Genomic DNA, 7,500 nt, shown 5'->3' on the forward strand with positions numbered 1-7,500 from the left:
AATTATTAACACATTACCGTAAAATATCAAATAATATTATTTATCTCATTCACGTAAGAGACTAGACGTATAAGATTTCATGGGATTTAGCGATTAGGAGTAACAGATTGTTTGGTAAACGTATAGCATGTTCTATACGTTATAGTTATTTGAATGACTCTTACCATAATATGTTACGTTAACATACCAGGCCCGTTCTCAGTTGGTTATTTATGCCTCATATAACGTACACTTATTCAGCCTGTTGTTCACTATTCTTTATTTATTTTAAATTGCCTTTCAAATGTCTATTCTTGGTGTTGGCTTTTATCAAATAAATTTCCCCAAAAAATGCGACTTATACTCGAGCGCGACGTATATATGTTTTTTTCCTTCTTTATTATGCATTTTCGGCCGGAGCGATTTATAATCCGAAAAATACGGTACCTAATCCACTTTTTATGTTTGATATAATGAAAACATATTGTTTTATTTTTGATACTAAGAATATAGTTTTATTTTAACTTTCTCAGGGAATATTAATTTTGAACACATTTTAAATATTATATATATATATATATATATATATATATATATATATATATATATATATATATATATATATATATATATATGTGTGTGTTTTCATCTCAAACATGTTATGATGGCAAAAAGAACATTGATTACTATTTTGCATGCAAAGAATGCAATGAACTGTATTGCATTCTTAAAATGTAAAACTGTCGTAATCATTATTAAGTGGTTTGTCTTTTAATATTGATTATGTATTGTTGGCAGGTTGAAAACAGCTCAGTGGATTTGTGTGGTGAAATCACCATTTAATAATAATAATAATAATAATAACTGGGATTTATATAGCGCTTTTCTAAGTACCCAAAGTCGCTTTACATGTAGAACCCATCAATCATTCACACCTAGTGGTGGTAAGCTACTTTCATAGCCACAGCTGCCCTGGGATAGACTGACGGCACTGTATAATAATGATCAAAAACGCATGAGAGACAAGAACTTTATTTATGCGGTCACACCACACAGCACATGGGGCTGTGAGCGCACCTGTTTTTATTAGCACACACAAATTGGCACAATCAACCACGGACGCATTTCAGCTGTGCGTGTCAGCCTTCAATAATGAAAACAGACGTTTAGGAAATAAATACCATGAATTGATTTACGTGGACCCCGACTTAAACAAGTTGAAAAAATTATTCGGGTGTTACCATTTAGTGGTCAATTGTACAAAATATGTACTGTGCAATCTACTAATAAAAGCTTCAATCAATCAATCAAAAAAGACAATTAGGCCAAACACAGTAATTGAGGGCACATCTTAACATGTATGATTAAACCTTAAAGGGGAACATTATCACAATTTCAGAAGGGTTAAAACCATTAAAAATCAGTTCCCAGTGGCTTATTTTATTTTTCGAAGTTTTTTTCTAAATTTTACCCATCATGCAATATCCCTAAAAAAAGCTTCAAAGTGCCTGATTTTAACCATCGTTATATACACCCGTCCATTTTCCTGTGACGTCACACAGTGATGCCAATACAAACAAACATGTCGGATAGAACAGCAAGGTATAGCGACATTAGCTCGGATTCAGACTCGGATTTCAGCGGCTTAAGCGATTCAACAGATTACGCATGTATTGAAACGGATGGTTGTAGTGTGGAGGCAGGTAGCGAAAACGAAATTGAAGAAGAAACTGAAGCTATAGAGCCATAACGATTTGAACCGTATGCAAGCGAAACCGACGAAAACGACACGCCAGCCAGCGACACGGGAGAAAGCGAGGACAAATTCGGCGATCGCCTTCTAACCAACGGTTGGTATGTGTTTGTTTGGCATTAAAGGAAACTAACAACTATGAACTAGGTTTACAGCATATGAAATACATTTGGCAACAACATGCACTTTGAGAGTGCAGACAGCCCATTTCAGGCGCGCTAAGAACATATATTTTTCCACGATTTCAGCACTCAGGTTAACAATACCTAAATAGACACAAAATACTGCATTACACAAGACTACCCGAATGTACTCGAATGGTTGAAAAAAATTAATGTTTTTAAGCTAAATTATTGGTAAACACAGTTTATGTATAATAATTTACGTAAAACCGCGAGTAATGAATAAAGTTTTCATCAATTAATATATTCTGTAGACATACCCTCATCCGCTCTCTTTTCCTGAAAGCTGATCTGTCCAGTTTTGGAGTTGATGTCAGCATCTGCTTTGAGTGTCGCAGGATATCCACACATTCTTGCCATCTCTGTCGTGGCATAGCTTTCGTCGGTAAAGTGTGCGGAACAAACGACCGACCATTTCGTCGGCTTTCCCCACAGCCTCGTATTTTGAACAAATTTCGTCCAATTTCTTGCCACTTTCCCATCTTTGGGCCACTGGTGCAACTTGAATCCGTCCCTGTTCGTGTTGTTACACCCTCCGACAACACACCGACGAATGTGAGAAAATGGCGGATTGCTTCCCGATGTGACGAATAATAGAAAGGCGTTTAATTCGCCAGAATTCACCCATTTAGAGTTCAGAAATCGGTTAAAAAAATATATGGTCTTTTTTCTGCAACATCAAGGTATATATTGACGCTTACATAGGTCTGGTGATAATGTTCCCCTTTAATTAAGCAAAAATATTGCTCCGGCTCAGCTGCACCAAATAATAATATAAATTTAAGAGGTTAAACGACTTAGTGTAGACATGGCCTTAAACATACTGACTGTCTTTTGCCATTTCAAGTTTCTGCCCTACAGGTCATACAGTGCATTTCCTTTGGATTTGAACGTTTTGAAAAGGCATCGAAGGAGAAGTAAATGTGCAGGGAGAACAATAGGAGGAGGGTGATGAACCAGTGCAAGAGGCAAGTCAAGTATTTGGTATTTGAAGGGGAGGAGGCAGAGGGTTGCAGCGTAATTCTTCCAACTTCCCTGCTCAATGCCACTTCTGTTCCAAGCCAAGCATGTCAAGAAGACTGCAAACACAAAGGGATCCATGACCATGTGACTGAGGCTTGTTTGACTATGCCACTATGTATGTATGTGTGTGTGTGTGTGTGTGTGTGTGTGTGTGTGTGTGTGTGTGTGTGTGTGTGTGTGTGTGTGTGTGTGTGTGTGTGTGTGTGGGAGTCCGCATGTGCCGTTACACCCTATGCTCCTGCTCGGATGGCTGCGGCTCATGTTCACCCGAGCCGCAAAGTTCCATCTTTATTTCAACATTCTACACCGGCAGGTTTTGGTAGACTCTGGTGTCGTCCGATATTTTAGTACCGATACCAGGGCCGAAATCTATTTTGATACAAAAACAAAAAATGTAAATGTTTTATTAAACAAAAAATGTTTTGATTCATTAAAGTACGGGTAGAGTGGAAAAACAAGTTCAGTTTACTTCAAACATGCATACGATACAATGTCAAGCATCGCATATTTACGGTTGTTTCAGTACAGCACGTTTGAAGAGGAGTAGTAAGAAGCACCGCTTATTTAGCTGCCTCTATATTGAAGCTATTTTCATATAGATCTATGACGTAACTGTTGAAAGAGCTGTGAACTGTGAAAACAAATACGACAGCCAGACTGAGTGTGGCGAAAAACAGGAATAAGTAGCTCTCCGATTATTTTGCAAGTATTAGCTCATTTGCAATTTGATGCCTGCAACATGTTTCGAAAAAGCTGGCACAAGTGGCACAAAAAGACTGATAAAGTTGAGGAATGCTCATCAAACACTTATTTGGAACATCCCACAGGTGAACAGGCTAATTGGGAACAGGTGGGTGCCATGATTGGGTATAAAAGCAGCTTCCATGAAATGCTCAGTCATTCACAAACAAGGATGGGGCGAGGGTCACCACTTTGTGATCAAAAGCGTGAGCAAATTGTTGAACAGTTTAAGAACAACATTTCTGAATAAACTATTGCAAGAAATTTAGGGATTTCACCATCTACGGTTCGTAATATCATCAAAAGAATCAGAGAATCTGGAGAAATCACTGCACGTAAGCGGCAATGCCCGTGACCTTCGATCCCTCAGGCGGTACTGCATCAAAAACCGACATCAGTGTGTAAAGGATATCGTCGCTAGATCTGTAAGTGCAAGTTAAAACTTTACTATGCAAAGCGAAAGCCATTTATCAACAACACCCAGAAACGCTGCCGGCTTCGCTGGGCCCGGGTTCATCTAATATGGACTGATGCAAAGTGGAAAAGTGTTCTGTGGTCGGATGAGTCCACATTTCAAATTGTTTTTGGAAACTGTGGATGTAGTGTCCTCTGGACCAAAGTGGACAAGAACCTCTTTTCGGCGCAAAGTTCAAAAGCCAGCCTCTGTGATGGTATGGGGGTGTATTAGTGCCCAAGGCATGAGTAACTTACACATCTGTGAAGGCACCATTAATGCTGAAAGGTTTTGGAGCAACATATGTTGCCATCCAAGCAACGTCTTTTTCATGGACGCCCCTGCTTATTTCAGCAAGACAATGCCAAGCCACATTCTGCACGTGTTACAACAGCATGGCTTCGTAGTAAAAGAGTGCGGGTACTAGACTGGCCTGGAGTCTAGACCTGTCTCCCATTGAAAATGTGTGGCACATTATGAAGCCTAAAATACCACAACGGAGACCCCGGACTGTTGAACAAATGAAGCTGTACATCAAGCAAGAATGGGAAAGAATTCCACCTGAAAGCTTCAAAAATTGGTCTTCTCAGTTCCCAAACATTTACTGAGTGTTGTTAAAAGGAAAGGCCATGTAACACAGTGGTAAAAATGCCCCTGTGCCAACTTTTTTGCCATGTGTTGCTGCCATTAAATTCTAAGTTAATGATTATTTGCACAAAAAAAAAATTCAGTTTCTCAGTTCAGACATTAAATATATTTTCTTTGCAGTCTACTTAATTGAATATAAGTAGAAAGGGATTCGCAAATCATTGTATTCTGTTTTTATTTACCATTCATACAACGTACCAACTTCACTGGTTTTGGGTTTTGTATACGGTATACACACAGATATACACTTATTTACGTATACCTACATATGTACGCAGAGATATATACACACAATATATATACACATATATATACACACACATACATAATAGTGTCTTCAAAGTGTGCAGTTTTTTACCAAAATAGGGACTTTTGTCAAGGCGAGAACCAATGTTTACATTGTTTCTAATGGGAAACTCTGCGTCACAATACGAACGTTTCACATGGCCAACCACGTTGAAGAACCAACTTGATTTGTAGATCGAGGTTCCACTGTATTATTCGCTGTTACAAGCGGCCCTCTGAAGGCGAAGTGGCCTTCAATGAAAACCAGCTCGACACACGGCCGTGCCTTACAACCGTGATAGGACTTCACCAAACCCAACTTCCGGAAAACACATTGTGAGCAGTGATAGGACTTCACCAAACCCAACTTCCAGAAAACAGATTGTGAGCAGTAATAGGACTTCACCAAACCCAACTTCCAGAAAACAGATTGTGAGCAGCGATAGGACTTCACCAAACCCAACTTCCAGAAAACAGATTGTGAGCAGCGATCGGACTTCACCAAACCCAACTTCCAGAAAACAGATTGTGAGCAGTGATAGGACTTCACCAAACCCAACTTCCGGAAAACAGATTGTGAGCAGAGTAGGACTTGACCAAACCCAACTTCCAGAAAACAGATTGTGAGCAGTGATAGGACTTCACCAAACCCAACTTCCAGAAAACAGATTGTGAGCAGTGATAGGACTTCACCAAACCCAACTTCCAGAAAACAGATTGTGAGCAGTGATAGGACTTCACCAAACCCAACTTCCGGAAAACAGATTGTGAGCAGCGATCGGACTTCACCAAACCCAACTTCCAGAAAACAGATTGTGAGCAGTGATAGGACTTCACCAAACCCAACTTCCGGAAAACAGATTGTGAGCAGAGTAGGACTTGACCAAACCCAACTTCCAGAAAACAGATTGTGAGCAGTGATAGGACTTCACCAAACCTAACTTCCAGAAAACAGATTGTGAGCAGTGATAGGACTTCACCAAACCCAACTTCCAGAAAACAGATTGTGAGCAGCGATAGGACTTCACCAAACCCAACTTCCAGAAAACAGATTGTGAGCAATGATAGGACTTCACCAAACCCAACTTCCAGAAAACAGATTGCGAGCAGTGATAGGACTTCACCAAACCCAACTTCCAGAAAACAGATTGTGAGCAGTGATAGGACTTCACCAAACCCAACTTCCAGAAAACAGATTGTGAGCAGTGATAGGACTTCACCAAACCCAACTTCCAGAAAACAGATTGTGAGCAGTGATAGGACTTCACCAAACCCAACTTCCAGAAAACAGATTGTGAGCAGCGATAGGACTTCACCAAACCCAACTTCCAGAAAACAGATTGTGAGCAGTGATAGGACTTCACCAAACCCAACTTCGAGGAAACAGATTGCGAGCAGTGATAGGACTTCACCAAACCCAACTTCCAGAAAACAGATTGTGAGCAGTGATAGGACTTCACCAAACCCAACTTCCAGAAAACAGATTGTGAGCAGTGATAGGACTTCACCAAACCCAACTTCCGGAAAACAGATTGTGAGCAGTGATAGGACTTCACCAAACCCAACTTCCAGAAAACAGATTGTGAGCAGTGATAGGACTTCACCAAACCCAACTTCCGGAAAACAGATAGGATAGCAGTGATAGGACTTCACCAAACCCAACTTTCGGAAAACAGATTGTGAGCAGTGATAGGACTTCACCAAACCCAACTTCCGGAAAACAGATTGTGAGCAGTGATAGGACTTCACCAAACCCAACTTTCGGAAAACAGATTGTGAGCAGTGATAGGACTTCACCAAACCCAACTTCCGGAAAACAGATAGGATAGCAGTGATAGGACTTCACCAAACCCAACTTTCGGAAAACAGATTGTGAGCAGTGATAGGACTTCACCAAACCCAACTTCCGGAAAACAGATTGTGAGCAGTGATAGGACTTCACCAAACCCAACTTCCAGAAAACAGATTGTGAGCAGAACAAAATGCAGTCGCTGCATGCACCTAAATCACCTGAACACAAGTCGGCAGCAAGAACACAAAGGGGACTGAAAAGGTTGTCTCGCCTGACAGAAAGTCCCAAAAAAGTGGAACATGAATGACAACACACACTCTCAAACACACACACACACAGTTCGGGGCGAATGAGGAACTGGGAGCCGTCAGTTTGATTCTCATGGTCACATTGTGACACGTGCATGCTTTATGGCAGTGTTGTTCGACCACAGATACAGTCTCGTCTGCTGTGGGAGATTATGTAATTTCACCTACTTGGGCTCAAAATATTTTTTGTAAACCAGTAATTACCAAATAATGTGCCGTTGTTGAGTGTCAATGCTGTCTAGAGCTCGTCAGAGTAACCATGTTATACTCTTCCATATCAGTAGGCGGCAGCAAGTAGCCAATTGCTTTGTAGACGTCGGGAACATGGTTTGTCG

The 7,500-nt window shown here is 40.5% G+C and overlaps 1 protein-coding gene across 3 annotated transcripts in view; it reads right to left on the bottom strand.

Annotated features, from left to right (window-relative positions):
* fam49a (family with sequence similarity 49 member A) overlaps positions 1-7,500 on the bottom strand; it is a 73,246-nt gene that overhangs the window by 49,370 nt on the left and 16,376 nt on the right. The gene's annotated exons all lie outside the window — the stretch shown is intronic.

Source organism: Nerophis lumbriciformis, linkage group LG26 (assembly GCF_033978685.3).
Source record: "Nerophis lumbriciformis linkage group LG26, RoL_Nlum_v2.1, whole genome shotgun sequence".
Lineage (NCBI taxonomy): Eukaryota > Metazoa > Chordata > Actinopteri > Syngnathiformes > Syngnathidae > Nerophis > Nerophis lumbriciformis.